Source organism: Miscanthus floridulus, chromosome 2 (assembly GCF_019320115.1).
Source record: "Miscanthus floridulus cultivar M001 chromosome 2, ASM1932011v1, whole genome shotgun sequence".
In the NCBI taxonomy this organism is placed as follows: Eukaryota; Viridiplantae; Streptophyta; class Magnoliopsida; order Poales; family Poaceae; genus Miscanthus; species Miscanthus floridulus.
Window position 1 is genome coordinate 69,644,991 of NC_089581.1, and position 19,292 is coordinate 69,664,282.

Sequence of the window (19,292 nt, forward strand, 5' to 3'; positions counted from 1 at the left end):
TGAAATGGCTTCATAGTGTACCCTGCCCGCTCACCTTGGCAGTGACATGGGAGTAATTAACCCGGGAATATGGGAATCATGACTCGCGGTGAATGTGCACCACCTCTACAGAGGGTAACAAACTATTATAACAGCCGTGCTCACGGTCATGAGTGGCTCGGAAAACTCATAGAATAACTGGATACTTGGTGATGATCATTTAAGATGTTCTATGATGTTATACAATACACTTTACCCTGATATATGTTCTTATGGGATTAAATGAGAGCTTAAGCATAATTTGATAATATCTGATAATAAAAGCTTGTCGTACTAAAAATGCTAACTGCAGTAAACCAGAGTCAACCCTTTTTGAGCATCATAACCCCATGTTAGCTTGTTAAGTACGGGATGTACTTACGCTTGTTTATTTTCTTATTTGGATAAAAATCCTGGATGGGTAACAGATGATAACGGGTATGAGGATTTCCTGGAGGATTTTTAGGCTTGTGGTCAACCAGTTGACCTTCCCTGTGATGAAGCCCACGAGAGTTTATTATCTTTTTATTTTCCACTGTGTGATGTAAGACTAATTGGTATTATGGATCTGATGTAAGGACACCGTGATGATACTTTATGTAATTTGTCAGCTTGTGTGTGTGATTGATTCCTGAGCACACACGAGTTTTGTGCATTCAATTTTATCCTTAAAATTGGGTGTGACAAATTGGTATCAGAGCAGTGTTAACTGTAGGACGCAAGCCTAGTTAGAAACTGATCGTTTTAAGGTTTATATGTTGCTACAACAACCCTTGCTCTATGAACCTTGATATTTTCTTCTCTACTATATCCTTGCTATTCATCTCTACCTTGCTGCTTATTTTAAAGACTTTGTTCTTATCTTCACCCCTTGATTTGATATGCTTTTAGAACTATCCCTCATCACCTTCTTGCATAATCTGAAGAAGAGTCTTAGGATTGTTACCTGTAGTATAATTAGGGCGATAGTATCGCAATTTGAGTCAATGATTGAGTTGTGCATCTCTATTGATTGTTGAATTGTCATTATGCTTATGATTGTTTTGAATCTTTGTAATGATTGCAATGATCTTGTTGGGTGTTCCCACAATTTCATTTAGTTATAGGCCTAAGGCATAAGGATTAATGAAATAAATAGTCGGGTTTTGGTTTTCTTTTGTTTTCCCTATCCTGTCTTTTCAGAGCAGTCTGCACTCTTAGGCTTATATCTCTGATGTTGGATGACCAAAAACCATGAGAAAATTCTGGACAATAGTAGACTTCAATATCTTTCTCTGAGCGAAAGAATCACCTTTATAGCTATTTTGGTTATGGAGATACGAAAATCACAAGGAGATGCAAGCTATACTTTGGTGTCCCCTGGTTTATCTTTTCATAAGGGGGGTAGCCAAGCTGAAGAATTTGCAAGCTGAAGTGTCCTATGTTCTTGTTTGCGTAGCGGAAGCGTGGTGGTACCCAAAGATGTGCAAGGTGCAGTGGAATCGGTATACAGAGGATGAGGCTACTTAGGAAAGAGAAGAGGATCTGAAAAAGTCTTACCCACAACTATTTGAGTAAGCAATCACCTGAATCTCGAGGATGAGATTCATCTTAAGGGGGGTAGAAGTGTAACACCCTAAAATTTGCACTCTTTTAAAATAGCTAAATTGATTTATTTATGTAATTATGTGTGCATACAAATGTAGGAAAATAATAATTTTATAAAACTAAAATCAAATATAAGATTAGCTACCAGTGATGCAATACATGCTGCTGCATATTATTTTGTGAATGTTTGGAATTTATTAAAGATTTCAAAGAGAATTGAAATTTGAATTTAAAAATGGATTTGGAAAATCGTTAAAAAAAGGAAAAGAATCATTTTCTCCCCCTCCCTTCTTGATTTTCGGCCTGCAGGCCTTCTCTCCCCACCGCGCCAGCCCAGGTCCCTCCTGCGGCCCGCTCGCTTTTCCCCTCTTCCCCTTCTTGGGCCAGCCCAGCCGAGCCGAGCTGTTTTCCTCCGCATGGCCTAGTTTCGGCCAGCAACCGTTGCCACGCCCTCTCTCTCCCTGCAGCTGATGGCTTGGGCCCGCGTGTCAGCGCCACCCCCGACCTCCAGCCCCACGCGTGCCTGGCGCAACCGCCTCCGTGCCCACGTCCGCATCGTGGGAGCGCCTCCCCCGCGCCTGGCCTCTACAAAAATGGAGCCCACGCCCCTCGCCGCTCCCCTGTTGTCACTCCCCGTTCCGTTTTTGCGCCCGCCCGTGCTCGAGGAAGCCACAACTGCCGAGCCGAAGATCACCAAGATCCGTCGTCTTCCCCTCCGCGCGGGCAGCCGTCTTCGAGTCCGTTTTTCCTCGCGGTGAGCTTTGCCATGCTCCTCCCCTTCCGTCTGTGCTTTCAATTTTGTATTTCGTGGCCGTTTGGGCCCTTTTCACGAGCGTCCGCGAGCTTTGGCCACCGGCCATGGCGTTCGTCACCTCGGCTCCCTCCTTCGGCCACCGTAACAACCATTGGTGAGTTCCCCTTCACCCTAGCTAACTCCCGGTGTCCTCGGTTCTTCGAATCATGGCCCATAGGCCGTGTTCCATGCGCGTCAGAGACCTCCACACCGCCGGCCATGGAGTTGGCCGCCGGCGTCACTGTTCCGGCCGGACCGCTTCCTTCTCTCCCTCCTTTGATCAAATCCGATCCGTTCATTTCAAATCCGACGGCCACCAGTGGAAGATACCCCTTCGTGGGTTATTCTTCTAAAGAGCCCCTCGGTTTTCATCTTTTTGAACCTGCAATCCATAGTGTCAATCCCCGAATACGCATTCTCATTTTGAAAAGCGTAAAGTTCACTGCTTTAGTCTAAAATACGTTTTCAGTATTCACAGAAATGCCATTTGAACTGTTTTGCTTATAAAATTGTCGTTTTAGCTCCGAATTGATCCGTTCAAATCGTGTTAGCTTCATAATTTCATAATCTACATGTTAGAATCACTGTTAGTCAAGTTTGGAACATTTTAATTTCATGGTTAGACTTAATTAAATATATTGCTATAGGAAAACCCGTTTAAATCATAACTTTTGCATTTTAGCTCCGTTTTTCGTGAACTTCGCGTTGATGTGATCATAGCGAGACATAGATTATTTTCACAAACACTTTACCTTGTTTTCTATACTGTTGGTGTACTGTTCTAATGATAGGAATGTTTGCTTTGCATGCATGCTTTTGGGAATGTCGTATGTTGCCGTGTTGGTCACGTTCAGACGATGAGGAGAACGTTGGAGACCAAGAATTCTTCGATGACCAGCAGGACCAGCAAGAGTTTGTGAACCAAGGCAAGTATAGCATGGGTCTACCTTGATGTCCTATTTCACTTTAATCAATTACTCATTTGCATGTGTCTAAATTTGATACCCGTAAGGACATCCTAGTGATTGATTATCCTGTTCCTTGTCTCCTATGGGTTAATTGAATATAGGTAGATTGCTAGTGCTCTAACTGAATTTGATCTATATGATGATGAATGATTCTATGGAACTAAGAGTTTAACATGATTTATAACAACCGTTCCATAGGGCGGAGGTGCAAATGACCTTTGATCATGTTGCTCCTAGCCCTCCATAAGGACTTATCTATCGGCAAAAGCTGGGACTGACAGTGCAACCGGGAGAGTCATATGGCTCTGACTTTAGCTCAGAAATAGGACCTTTTCTAGCTAGTTAGAGGTTACCTTTTTGGCGCAAATGGGGCTTGCCACGTTGGGTATAGGGCTGCCTTTGTTCCTATGAGTATAGCCGCGATGGATATGTGCCATAGGAAAGGGGGCTTCCTACATCTGCCTGCCAAGGAAACCTAGCGGCCCTAACTTGTTAGTGAAACCTATGAAATGGCTTCATAGTGTACCCTGCCCGCTCACCTTGGCAGTGACATGGGAGTAATTAACCCGGGCATATGGGAATCATGACTCGTGGTGAATGTGCACCACCTCTGTAGAGGGTAACAAACTGTTATAACAGCCATGCTCACAGTCACGAGTGGCCCGGAAAACTCATAGAATAACTGGATACTTGATGATGATCATTTAAGATGTTCTATGATGTTATATGATACACTTTACCCTGATATATGTTCTTATGGGATTAAATGGGAGCTTAAGCATAATTTGATAATATCTGATAATAAAAGCTTATCGTACTAAAAATGCTAACTGCAGTAAACCAAAGTCAACCCTTTTTGAGCATCATAACCCCATGTTAGCTTGTTAAGTACGGGATGTACTTACACTTGTTTATTTTCTTTATTTGGATAAAAATCCTGGATGGGTAACAGATGACAACGGGTATGAGGATTTCTCGGAGGATTTTTAGGCTTGTGGTCAACCAATTGACCTTCCCTATGATGAAGCCCATGAGAGTTTATTATCTTTTTATTTTCCACTATGTGATGTAAGACTAATTGGTATTATGGATCTGATGTAAGGACACTATGATGATACTTTATGTAATTTGTCAGCTTGTGTGTGTGATTGATTCCTGGGCACACACGAGTTTTGTGCATTCAATTTTATCCTTAAAATTGGGTGTGACACTGGAGGCTCTTGGTTTTGTCATGGCACCATAGATCACTAATCGTGGCACCATTACTAAACACACAACCCACAAGAATTTTCATGTGGCACAAATTTGGTTGCATAGGAGCAAGCACCATGAGGAGGAGGGATAGCAAACAAAGGTAGTCACAAGGTTAGGATTCAACAAGGAGGTGATCTGAAGATCAAAACACAACGCAAGAGAACATAGCCTAATTGCCAAAGACAACTAAGCAGAGGACTCTTGCTTAATTTCCATATACGCCTTATGTCCACCAAGGTGATTACCAGGTAAAGATTAACATGAGATTGGGTCTTGCCGAGTAGCATCATGAGATCAAGACTGATAAACATCTAGAGACTTGAAAGAGTTGGAGACAAAACAAATGAGATTCGAGGGACAGAGCCAATGCACTGACTATAGATTCAGTTGATAAAGCAATGACATGATCTACAAGGAAAAAGGTTCCAAAGCCAGAGTAGATGGCGATTAGCATTGCACCAGATCATCTATAGAAGGAGCAATGAGATCTAACAAGGATTTTTGAGCAGGGTCCTCCCACATAGGAGCGGGACAACCACAACACATGCAAGCAATCAAGGGAACTTACCCTAGACCTAAGGTCAAGCAAAGGCATGGATAAAGGTCTTCGTAGCGCAACGTTCAAGGGCTAGCAACCACGTGTATAGGCTTAGGCTCCTAAGAGAGAACTCAATTGGAGACGACAACCATGAGATTATCAAAACTTGGATGCTATTCTGGGATAGCGCTCTTCCACACTTGTATGTTTACCGAGGACAAGGGGTGACAACTATGGCACTACCTAGTTAATGAGCATCCACACCTACATCAGGGTCTTAAGCGAGCATTTCAAAACACTCAAACCAATTAGCTTAAGTGACTATTACTAAGAATAAAGCTCGCACATTACAAGCAGCCACCTACAACAACACCACTGCCCATATCATGCAAAACATGGTGGTAAGACACAGTTATCTTTTATTTCCTTTTTACTGAGTAGGTGAACATATCTTCAGAACAAGTTTTACTTATACTTAGCAAATTAGTTTTCGAAGGGATGAAGTTTTTGCTAACTACTAAATTGTGATCTATTTCCTTTGGAAGCAACATACAAGGCAAAACTAATCACACACTATCTTCAAGCACAGCTATTCAAGCGGCATGGAACAAGACATTTTACCTAGCTTCACACAGGGAAGATAGTAACATCACATTGATCACAAGTAACTTAGTATTAGAACAAAGTAAGGGAAGCATATTTATGCACAAGCACAATCATGATGCATGCTCGTCCTATTCGTCCTCACAAAATTGTCAACCTAAGGTGGCAATCACATTCTATGTTGGTGGCATAACACGTACTCTCTCGATATATAGCTAGTCGTCAACTACATTCAATCTACGCATTTGTGGTTAGCATACCTGTAGACAAATTCATTGTAGCCCATCCCCACAAGAGATAAATAAGCACACAATGAAAGCAATAAACTAAGATACTCTCCATATATACATCCCCAGATATATATACTTCAGTATCCATAGCTACCCAATAGATATACCCACAATTAAGTAACTTCATATATACATGTGTGTAACATGTCAATATTCCAGTAACCACAACTAACTCTCCCCTAGACTGACAGTTGGATGGCCATGCTCTCACAACTCACACTTACCTAGGCGTAGAGGCAATTGATCCATACATTACCATTCAAGTGAACGACATCCATACAATAGCACGCCATATTGATGACAAAATAAAAATGCAAGCAATTACCCCACATGTTAGTTCTTAGATAGCCACCTAATAGTCCTTAACTAGGCATAAAGGAGGATGTCGCTAACATAGTTTTGCAAATTAGTTTTGACAAATTTGCTTATAGCTAAAGTTTTAGTTAAAATAGGCTTTTTACAACCAAAACTTTGTTTTTAAAACTATGTATATGACAGTATTATGCTTAATCTTGCTCTGATGTTAGCTGTGACAGAACTGCCCAATTTATACAAGATCAAGTATGGCTGTCCCCGCTAACACGTTGACACGCGCATACTTTCACTTATATAAACCTGGTAGTCCACCGAGTGTCATGAAGGACCTCGATAAATCAACATCATAACCAAGATCGAGTGATTAAGCAAATACACATCACATACGCAGAGTTGCACCAGAAATAATATTACAATTGGGTTCACAAATAATAGTACAAGTTTGGGTTTCAAAACCGATTAGTGAAAACAACATAGCTTTCAAATGATTATATTAATTGTCGGTGCAGAAAGTGACCAACACGTAAATATTTGTAGATTTGTCGTATGTTATGATCGGATGTGGCCTAGCACTCAATGACATAGGGTTTATACTGGTTCAGGCAATGTGCCCTATGTCTAGTTTGAGTCGGTCGGTGACTTTATTCCTGAGCCCAGGTGCTCGAAGTTTGCTGTGGGGTTACAAATGGAAGGGAGTAAGATGGGGGTGCAAGAGGTCTGATCGGACTCTGGTTTGAAGGGCCGAGAGTGATGGGAGCTCACTATGTGCTAAGTGTTCAAACATCTATTGTTCGTTGGAGTCCTTGGTCGTTAGGATAGTTGGAGCATGTTTCAGTTGTCGTCTGATTTATCTCTCTATTGGGAGAGAGTGCATCCCCTTTTATAGATGAAGGGGATGGCCTTTACAAGTGAGAGAGAGAGCAAGAGTACGTATGCTACTAAGTCTTGTTGCCCACTCCATCGGGTATAAGATGATGGTAGGCGCCCATAACACTGTTTGTGTTAGACGCATGTGGGAGGTTTTACTGTATTCACCATGTATGGCAAATGACGATGCCCACAACATTGTCGGTGCCTAGAGGCATGTGGGGTTTTTTACCATGTTTTCTTGGTATGGGAATTGTGGTTGCCTACAACACTATAGGGCAAATCATCGGCGCCCACAACACTACTTGGGTTCTATCATGCCAGGAAGGTTGCAGGGCATCCTTCTGACATGTCCTATCGGTACTATCCTACAGGTGTATAGGGTACGATCCTTGGTTTTGTGGTTGACTTGAGCGTCCTGCTTTACTTGCTCTGCCTATTTCCTGGTCCTCACCGAGTGGGTGTCCCCGGTCGGTTGGTCATAGTCAGAGAAGAGCTGTAAGCAGAGGTTTAGTGTATCCCCGGTCGGAGACGTGGGTCTGAGTCAGAAGCATTGTTGGCCAGGCCTTCTAGTCAGAGAGGTGGGCTAGAGTTAGAAGCAAGCGCTGTTCCTCCTCGGCTAGGTCTTACGGTCGGAGATTGGATCACCATTCTAGCCTGTCGTTAGGTTTTTGGGCTGGCCTAGGAGTTGCGCGTCATTTGTAATGTCGTCTGCTGGGCTGAGCTTTTACTGGGAAGCATGTCCTTGAGGGACCCTGGGTTTATGAACCCGATAGGAGCCCCCGAGCCCCTAGGCGATTTGGGTAGAATCGTCTAGGGGATTTTTATCTTGACAGCGGGTGCGCGCGAGCACACTCGTGGGTGTAGCCCCCGAGCCCTAGGTGATTTAGGTAGAATTGTCTGGGGGATTTTTTTGTGTTGCCAACGGGGGAGTTTTTTATTTCATCAGTAGGTGCGCGCGAGCGCACCTGTGGGTGTAGCCTCCGAGCCCCCGGGCAATTCAGGCAGAATCGTCTGTGGTGTTTTGTCAGTGGGCGTGATTGTGTGCACCTTGGTGGGCGTAGCCTCCTCTTTCTAGTTTCTGACCCATTGTTTCTAGGAGCATGGTCCTAGGCATTTTGGTCATGTCTGAGGGATCAGGTGAGATGGAGTCATCAACTAGGGCATCGGGCACACTCAAGGGGGCATAGCCGAGGGACAACCGAGCGATCGGGTGAGTTAGAGCCGTGGACCTAGGCATTGGGCGCTACCAAGGGATAGCCAAGGGATCGGGTGAGTCAGAGTCATGGACCCAGGCACTAGGCACAGTCGAGGGATCAGGTGAGTAGGAGTCATGGATGTAGGCATCGGACACAATGAGAGATCGGGCAAGTCAGAGTCATGGATCCAGGCGTCGGGTGCAGCCGAGGGATCAGGCGAGATAGAGTTGCAGACCTAGGCATTTGGTGCACCCAAGGGACAGGTAAGGGATCGGGTGAGTTAGAGTCACGGATCTAGGCATCGGGAGCAGCCAAGGGATCGGGCAAGACAGAGTCACAGACCTAGGCGTCGGGTGCAGCCGAGGGATAGCCGAGGGATCGGGCGAGATGGAGTCATGGATCCGGACTTTGGGCACACCGAGGGGTTGGGTGAGTTAGAGTCATGGATCTAGGCGCTGGGCGCAATGAGGGATCAGGCGAGTCCAAGTCGTGGTTCTAGGCATAGCTGAGGTCGTGTCAAGGTGTTTGGGCATCCCAAGCCCCTAAGCCCCATTAGGCTCGGAAGGGGTTGGTTGAGTTTCGTGCGTTACCTCATCCATGGTTTCCGCAACCAAAGGGGCTAAGCTAACGTTGCTTGCCTCGATGGCTCGAGTGACACGCTCGGTGAGCTCGCTAATAGGCACGTTCAAGTGAAATCCAGGTCCATCATTCATGAGGGGGTGGCATAGCGCTCATGTGGTATTCCACTGCTCCTTAACGCACGTCCCGGTAGATGCCTGGGTCATTCCAGAGACCAACCCAGGTGGCCCACTGGCCTCCCCTCAATGGAGATTCTATGGGCATGGCTCGAGGTTAGGATCAAATGAGAAGGTTGAGATGACCCTATCTGCTTCAGAGTAGACTGGGCGAGGGCCGCACAGGGCTCTTCTGTGTTTTCTCCCCTAGGTCTATTTGACATGAGGTAGCCTCGAGCCCTTTGTGGGCTAGCCATCAAACCCTAGTTAGTCGTTGCTCATGTTTGAATGAGGCAACTGCCGCTTCATGATGCAACATGGATCATTATGATGCATTTAACTGCATATGCGATACTTCAGATGTATGGGATGAATGAATGCATGCATGTATGAATGTATGAATGATAGTAGATGAATGAATGATCATATAAAGAAACAGTGGGGTTTGATAATGTTACCTTGATGACTCAAGTGATGAGATTCAAAGAGCTCCTATCGGATATGTCCAACCGGGATCCACGCTCATCATTCATGATAGAGTTGGCATGGCCCACATGGGGTGTCCCTCTACTCCTTACCTATCTCTCAGCATTTGCCAAAGCTGTCCGATCAACTCAACAAGCCCATTGGTCTCTCCTAGGCAGAGATCCTATAGTTGGGCCTTTCCATGTCCTGCCTAGGAAGGCGAAGGGCCACCTACGTGTAGTGGTGCCTTGTTTGTCGTGCTTGGTGTGCGGTAGTGGTGGGCCATACCCAGGCTGCATCCCATCTGACCAGGCACTATTCTGTCAGGCAGGGTGCATCCCATTGGTCAGGGCACATCCCGTCGTATTCCATCCACATTGAATGGGGGAAGGGAGAGGCTTTCTCGCCCAATCCTTTCGCCTTTCCTCAACTATTGTGCCTCCTCTTTAAATAGGGGAAGGGAGAGGGCTTCTCGCTGCAATCCTTTGCTTATTCTCCAACTGCTGCCTCTCCTCCTTCTTCCTTCTCACCAAGAGTGCTTATGTGCCATGGCGGTTCCTAAGGGAGAGAGAGGGTAAGCGAGGGGGAGAACTCATAGATCCGTTCATGAATCCGGAGCACAATGTCAAGCTAGAGGCCACCCGAGGCTGTGCAGGCAGCCTTCACCAAGAAGGGGCTACTTTCGCTGAAGGAAGTGGCACACTAGATCCTACGTGGGCTCCTTGATGAGTGGGGCCTGGAGCTGCAGCACCTCAATCTGACTAGGGTGCTACGTGTTGCTAGCATCATCACCGTCTACGAGGCCTTCTTTGTGATGGAGCCGTACGTGGACTCTTTCTGATGGATCTTCCCTAGGCGAGCCTTGTTAGAGGGGAAGCCACCTAGGACCATGCCGGTGGGGGGTTTTGCCCCTGTAGCTTGATGAGTCAAGTGACAGGGTTTGAAGAGCTCCTATCGAATATGTCCGGCTGGGCTCCACGCTCGTCGTTCATGATGGAGTCAGGATGGCCCACATGGGGCATCCCTCTGCTCCTTACCTATCTCTTGGCATTTGCCTGAGCCATCCGATCGACTTAGGAGGCCTGTTGGTCTCACCTGGGTGGAGATCACATAGTTGGGCCTTTCCAAGTCCCACCTAGGAAGGTGGAGGGATGCCTGCATGTAGTGGCGCCTTGTTTCTCATGCCCGGCCTGTGGTAGTGGTGGGCCATACCTAGGCCATGTCCCATCTGACTAGGCGCTGTTCCATCGGGCAAGGTGTGTCCCATCGGCCAGGGCATGTCCCGTCGTATCCCATCCACATTGAATGGGGGAAGGGAGAGGGTTTCTCGCCCCAATCCTTTCGCCTTTCCTCAACTGTTGCGCCTCCTCTTTAAATGGGGGAAGGGAGAGGGCTTCTCACTGTAATCCTTTGCCTATTATCCAACTACTGCCTCTCCTCCTTCCTTCTCACCAAGAGTGCTTGTGTGCCACAGGGGTTCCTAAGTGAGAGAGAGGGTAAGCGAGGGGGAGAACTCATAGATCCGTTCATGAATTCGAAGCGCAATGTTGAGCTAGAGGCCACCCAAGGCGGTGCTGGCCGCCTTCACTGAGAAGGGGCTATTTCCGCCAAAGGAAGTGGCGCACTAGATCCTACGCGGGTTCCTTGATGAGTGGGGCCTGGAGCTGCAGCGCCTCAATATGAATGGGGTGCTGCTTGTTGCCGACTTTGTCACCATCTGTGAGGCCTTCTTCGGGATGGAGCCATACATGGACTCTTTCTGGTGGATCTTCCCTAGGCGAGCCTTGTTAGAGGGGAAGCCTCCTAAAACTATGCCAGTGGGGGGTTGTGCCCCTACAGATGCTCAGGTTGGCCAGTTCATAAAGTTTGATGAGATGTCAGAGACATCCTCCAGCCATGGCGGCCACACCACGATAGGCAGTGTCCCTATCTAGGGGTGGCCCTATCTGTATGGAAAAGTCCAGAGCTCCATGTTCTTCTGCTGAGCATCTGTGGGTGCGACGCCCTTGAGGTACCCATTGCGCTCGCTACGTTGCGCTCGCTAAAGTCGAGGGAGTGGAACCGGGCAGGGCCCTTGCGAGCGTGACTGAAGGCATGAGTCAAGAAGACGTCACCCAGCCTGTGGACAGAGTGGAGGTCAGGTCAGAAGCTCTGTCCGAGCTGAGCGTTGCCCGGTCGGAGGGCGAGCAGCCTTTATCTTCGCTGGTCGTGTCATCAGCCGATGTCACCAAGTGGCCACGGTAGAAGTAGCCAATAGATGTAATAGTTTAAGTTCATGGGGGAGCCCCTGTTTGAATAGTTGTTTTGACGAATACATCAATTTTGGTTTTGTGATGAGTTACTTCGTTCAGGGAAGCTTGTCCCATCCGTTCCTTATTTTTACCTTAGCATAGCTTTGTTTTTATTATTTCTTTTTCGCACCTGCCTATTCCTCCCATAGGCTACAACCTTAAGAGCCTAGGCATGGCCCATGAGGCTCAGTTGCTCATAACTATAGGTAGAGGCAGGGTACGATCGGGCGGAATGTTGAAGCAAAGTTACGTAAGATAATTAAAGGAACAAACTACCCTTCCGTTTGGGTAAAAAATGTATTTACCATATGATAGTAAAAAAGAAGTGGCATTGCACCCTCATGGAGCCCCCAAGCGACCTAGGCCAAAAGTGTTTGGGCCGGGGTGCTTTGCAGGAGCAGACGTTGAATGAAAGAAAAAATGGTAAAGACTGATTTTTAGGGGAAGAAACAATGTAACTGTTCGATATTCCAAGTGTTGGAGAGAACATCGCCGTTGTCATCCTTCAGTCGGTAGGTGCCCGGTCGGATCACTTCGGTCACCATATAGGGTCCTTCCAAGTGTTAGAGAGTTTGTGCTTCTCCTTGGTCGATTGGGTCCTTCGAAGCACGATGTCTTTGACCTCGAGGATCCTTCCTCTGATTTTCCTCTCATGGTACCTGCAGAGAGTCTACTAGTAGCAAGTAGAGCAGATGATAGTCGTCTCGTGGGCCTCCTCGAGTAGGTCGACTATGTCTTGTTGAGCCTCCATGGCTCGGTCATGGTCAAAGGCCTTCACTCTTGGGGCGTCGTGGTCGATGTCAGCGGGCAGCACTGCTTCAGCTCCGTAGGCCAGGAAGAAGGGTGTGAACCCTGTGGATCGGTTTGGGGTCATTCTTAGGCTCTAGAGGATCGCTAGGACCTCTGCAACCCATTGCCCGGCGTACTTGTTGAGTTGGTCAAACATGCATGGCTTAAATCCTTGGAGGACCATGCCATTTGCACACTCGACCTAGCCGTTAGTATGTGGATGTCTGACCATGGCCCAGTCGATCCTAATGCCATATCCATCACTAAAGTCCAGGAACTTCTTCTCGGTGAAATTAGTTCCGTGGTCAGTGATGATACAGTTAGGAACGCTGAATCGGTAGACGATGTCGAGGAAGAACTTGACTGCCTCCTCCGAGTGGATGTTGGTGATGGGCTTGGCCTCTATCCACTTGTTGAACTTGTCGACCGCTATGAGCTGGTGAGTGAAGCCGCCCGGGCCCTTTTTGTGGGGTCCTACCATGTCGAGGCCCCAGACCATGAACGGTCAGGTGATGGGAATGGTGTAGAGCTCCTACGTTAGCAAATGAGTTTGTCGAGCATAGAATTGGCGTCCCACGCACCTGTGGACGACCTCTTCTTCATCTCGTAGTGCGGTGAGCCAGTAAAAACCTTGGTGAAAGGCTTTTCTGACTAGCGACCTTGAGGTCACGTGATGTCTATAGATTCTAGCATGGACCTCAAGGAGGTGCTATTTCCCTTGGTTAGTAGGGATGCACTTCATGAGTACCCCCAATGGACTTCATTTGTAAAGTTCGTCACCGAGTGCGATGAACGTCCTAGCGCATTGACCAATCCACTGTGTTTTAGTCCTTTCAGGTGGGTGAACTTCCTTGAGGAGGTAGGCAAGTAGCGGCGCTCGCCAGTTGGTTTGATCGAGTGCCAACACGACAATGTCAATGGGCGACATCGTCATGGAGGCACTGGGGTTAGAGCCCCCGAGCACTGGTTTGGCATCGGGGTCAGAGCCCCTGAGCGTTGGGTTAGCATTGGGGTGTGTCTAGATAGGACCTTCTAGGATGCGGGCAAACAGCTCGTGGAGGTCATTGATGAAGACCCCGCTCAGAGATGGATCCCACCTAGCGGCCAATTTTGTGAGAAAATTGGCAGCATCATTGTCCTTTCAGGGGACATGATGCAGCTCGATTCCCTATAATTTGTCCTCGAGCTTGCACACCTCTTGGCAGTATGCTGCCATGAGGGGGCTTTTGTAGGAGGACTCCTTCATGACCTAGTTGACGACCAGCTTCGAGTCAACATGAACATAGAGTCTCATAGCGCCAAGCTTGATGGTGATCCGTAGTCTGTTGATGAGGGCCTAATACTCCACGACGTTGTTTGAGGCTAAAAAGTGGAGACAGATGGTGTAGCGGAGCCTACTCCCATCTGGGGAGATCAGAACCACTCCAGCCCCTGAGCTAGGTGCCATGATGGACCCGTCGAAGTACATCATCCAGTACTCATGGGTGACATCTAGGGTCAGTAGGTGGACCTCCATCCATTCGGCGACAAAATCCGTGAGAGCCTAAGACTTAATAGTGGTTTGAGGGATATACATGATGTCATGGCCCATGAGTTTGAGTGCCCACTTGGAGATCTATCCTGCGGCATCGCGGTTGCAGACGATGTCCCCGAGCGGGTATGAAGTAACGACTGTGACTTCATGGTCAGTGAAGTAGTGCAGGAGCTTCCGGGTCACCATTAGCATGGTGTATAGGAGTTTTTGCACCTGGGGGTACTAGACCTTGGGGTCGGTGAGTACCTCCCCGACAAAGTTTATGGGTCGCTGGACCTTAAGGTGGTGTCCTGGATCCTCCCTTTTGATGACTAGGGCGGCGCTCACCACGTGGTTGTCCGCCGTGACGTAGAGGAGGAAGGGTTCTCCCTGTTCAGGAGCGACAAGGATTGGGGCCAACGTCAGTGATGTTTTGAGGCTCTCCAAAGCCTATTGTGCTTCCTCAATCCAGATGAAGGTGTCCGTCCTTTTGGGGAGCTTGTAGAGAGGCATCCCCCGCTCACTGAGCCAGGAGATGAACCGGCTTAGGGCGACCAAGCAACTAGTGAGCCTCTGTATGCCCTTGACGTTGCATATAGGGCCCATGTTAGAGATGGCCATGATCTTTTTGGGGTTGGCCTCGATACCTCATTTAGACATGATGTATCCAAGCAGCTTCCCCTTTGGAACCCCGAAAACACATTTCTTGGGATTCAATTTGATGTTAAACCTTTAGAGGTTCACAAACGTTGCGGCCAAGTTTGTGATTAGGTCGCAAGCTTGAGCCATTTTGACCACTGTCATCAACATAGACAGCGATTGTTGGTTTTGGTCGCTCAGTTTCATTAGGCTGATCGAGCGGGTCGATTTGGTCGGTGAAACATTGCTGCATGCACCTTTGGTAGGTGGCGCTAGCGTTCTTTATACCAAAAGGTATGGTTATGTAATAGTACGAATCATATGGGGTGATGAACGAGGTTGTGAGTTGATCAGACTCTTTCATCGCAATCTGGTGATAGCCTGAGTAGGCATCCAAAAAGGAGAGGATCTCGCATCCCAAGGTGGAGTCAACTATCTAGTCTATGCGTGGCAAAGGAAAGTGATCCTTTGGGCATGCTTTGTTGAGGCCAATATAATCAACACACATTCTCCATTTCCTGGTTTTCTTTTTAATAAGAATAGGATTAGCAAGCTAGTCGGAGTATAATACCTCTCTGATGAATCCAACTGCTAGGAGTTTGGCAACCTCCTCGCCTATGGCCCTGCGCCTCTCATCGTCGAAGCGATGCAAGCATTGCTTGGCAGGCTTTGAGCCTAGGATGAGGCATAGTGCATGCTCGGTGAACTCCTATGGTATGCCTAGCATGTTGGAAGGTTTCCATGTGAAGACATCATGATTGGCATGCAGAAAGTCGGTGAGCTCACATTCCTATTTGGCTAGGAGCTGGGTCCTGATCCGCACCATCTTGATTGGGTCAGTGGGGTTGATCCCCACCACCTTAGTCTCCTCGAGTGGGTGAAAGGCCATCGAGGAGGTTGGTTTGTTGCAGTCTGGGACTGCTGGGGTCGATGACTCCCCAAGCCATGGGAGCTCGGACGAGTTGATGATGGTAGTGGCGAGCTCAAAATGCTCGCAGTCACACGTGAAAGCATGCAAGAAGGTGCTACCCATAGTGATGACGCCATTCAGTCCTGGCATCTTCAACTTTAGGTAGGTGTAGTTGGGGACCGCCATGAACTTGGCATAGCATGGCCGCCCCAAGATGGTGTGGTATGACCCCAGGAAGTCCACCACCTTGAAGGTAAGCACCTCTGAGTAGAAGTTGGCTCGGTCGCCAAATGTGATAGGCAGGTTGATCTGCCCGAGCAGGTATGCCTGTGCTCCTGGGATCATGTTGTGGAAGGGAGAGCTCACCAGTCAGAGCTCTGACCTAGGGATGCGCATGGCATTGAGGGTGTCGACATAGAGGATGTTGAGGCCGCTGCCTTTGTCCATCAGCACCTTGGTGAGGCGCTTCTTATAGATGATGGGGTCGACAACGAGCGGGTTGTGGCTCAGTTTTGTGATGTGGGATGGATGGCCCGTCTGATCAAAAGTGATTAGAGATTCTGACTAGCAAAGGAAGGCGGGCATGGTCGTTTTGGCGATGCACACCTCTCAGTAGCACACTTTGTGCTAGTGCTTGGAGTAGATGGCTTCAGATCCCTCAAAGATCATGATGCATTCCTCGGGGTCGGCTACTGCCTCCTTGCCTTTTCCTTCTTTTGGCCCACCGGCCTGTTGCAGGAAGCGCTTGAGGAGCTTGCAGTCCTTGTAGAGGTGTTTGACGGGGTAAGAGTGGTTGGTGCAGGGGCTATCCATGAGCTTGCCTAAGTGGTCAGGCAGGCCCTGCTGGGGCTACTTGCCCACACAATCAGCTACAATGACCAATGTGGAGTTGGCCAGTCGACGCCAATCCTTCTTGTTCTTCTTGCCCCTCTGTGTGGAGGGGCCCTCGTCTTGCTCCTTATGCTTGGCCTTGCCCTTGTCCCGACCTCCATTGAAGACCTCTCCGACCGCCTCCTTGTCGGAGGCATGGTTCGTGGTGACATCAAGCAGGTCGCGGGTGGTTCAAGGCTTTAGGCAACCAAGCTTGTGGATCAAGGACTTGTAGGTCATCCTAGAGAGGAATGCGTTGATGACGTCTGCGTCGATGACATTAGGAAGGGAGTTGCACCACTTTGAGAACCTATAGATGTAATCCTGCAGGGACTTGTTGGGCTCCTACTAGCAGCTCTTGAGGTCCTAGGAGTTCCTAGGGTAGACATACATCCCCTGGAAGTTCCCGATGAAGATCCTCTTGAGATCTGCCTAGTCACGGATGCTATCGTGCAGGAGGAATTCGAGCCATGCTCAAACATGTTCCCCCACAAGATAGGGAGGTACTGGATGATGAAGTGATCATCATCCACTCCTTCGGCTCAATAGGCAAGCCAAAATTCTTTGAGCCATATTTTGGGGTTCGTCTCCCTAGTATACTTGACGATGTTGGCAGGTAGTCAGAAGCGATGTGGGAATGGCGCTCTTTGGATACGCTGGCCAAAGGCCCCACTACAAGATTTTCGGTCTACTGCAACGCCAAAAAAGTGTAGCAAAAGACCCAAAAATGGTAGCCATAGTAATTTTGCTACCAATTTTTTTTGGTTAAATGTCGTTGCACTTGTAAGGGTAGCAATAGCATAATGCAATGGGTTACATTTTAGTTGCGACACACAGCCCCTCTATTGCAACACTTTTGACGCTTTTGCAACACCTAGTGAGTGTTGTAACAAAAGCAATTGCAACCACTATGGGTGTGGTAATAGTATCAATTGCAACGAACTAGGCGTTGCTAGCGATACGTATTGCGACACGCTGGTCGTGTAGCAACACAATGCAAGCGCAACGCAACACAGGTGTTGCAATCGTGGTTGTTGCTACGCAGAGAAAGCATTGCAATAGAGGTTCTCTATTGCCACGTCGCCTAAATGGTTGCTATAGGTGGCTTAGGTTATTGCAACATCTCTTCAGGTTGGTTGCTACAGAGAGGTCGTATATTGCCACGTTTCTGAATGGTTGCTATAGATGGCATAGGCTATTGCCACGTTACTTAGGTTGGTTGCTACAGACAGGTCATCTATTGCCACGTTACTAACTATCTGGTTGCTATAGGTAGATTCCTCTATTACCACGATTATCGTACCTATTGCCACGACTAAATATGGTTATTATATGTGCCATCATATATTGCAACGCCAGATTAATATATTAATAATTCATGTTGCGACACTTTGTTTGGTAGCTTAAATTAATAATCGCAAAACGACAAATACATAATGAAGGAAGCATCGACATCCATTAAAACGAAATATAATTTGTTCATACAAAATCTTTAACAAAACACACCGAGTGTCAAACTAAATGAGAACACAAGTAGATAGCTTAACACATAATAATGTGTTAAGCACAGACAACTGTTTGAACTCATTCGAATCAAAAGACTAATGTCTACTGTAGCAGCGAAGGTTCCCTTGATATGTATGTTGGCCATCGTCCCACCATTCGCATGCTCCTTCTCAAACTCAAGATTCCTCCTGAAAAAATCATTGACATGCATTAGTTAAACAAAGACTAGTGGTGGCAAAGCTAATTGAACACTGAAGCAAAACATGAGCTGCAGTACTAGAGTTCTGTGAGCTACAGTACTATCAACCATGAACTTTGAAGCGTAAAGCAAATATAAACATACATGCAGCTGCCTCCCAAGACATTTTATGAGCACAAACACATCCATATATATTTCTAATCAGCAAGAGGAAACTAAGCCTGGACCATATTTAGGAGCAGAACAAAAGAATAGCTATGTACTTCTCCAAAAGGACTATATGTTCCTTTTTAATGCAAAGAGATAAAAGGTTTCACATAGTACCTGTGTATTCTTTTTGGACAATGCAGATCTTTTCCTAGCCGCAGTTTCCTTCAGTTGCTTTGCTGTAGTATAAACAGCACCCGAATTCGCTGCCAAATTACTTCTAGTCATGCGCCCTCTAGTGAGACGTTCTTCAGCTGCGGAAGAAGGGGGTTGTTGTTCTGGCTGGCTGGTTTCTTGGGTAACCTGAAAATAAATGGTTGGTGGTAAAAATTACACCCCTTGACAAGAATATGACATGCATGTTACAATTAAACATTCTTCAATTATCATCAAACTACCTGCTGACTATGCATCATGTGTTCTCCCATTGTAGTTGTTACATTTTGTGTCCCCTCAATTGTTGCAGCAGCAGCAACATTTTCAGTTGGCTCCACAATTGTGCTAGCCTGCATTTTGAATTGGGTTCAAGATCATGATTTTCAGTTCAATAAACTATGAGAACATAGATGTTGTTAATATTACCTTTTGTACTGAAGCTTGCTGTTGGGCTGCTTGCAACATTAACATAGCTTGCCTAAGTGCTTCTCTATCAGCCTCCCTTTCCTTGTTCATCTGTTCAAGCTGACGCCTATGTTCTTGCCTCTCGGCTTCCCTTTCAACTTCTTGAGCTTCTAGTC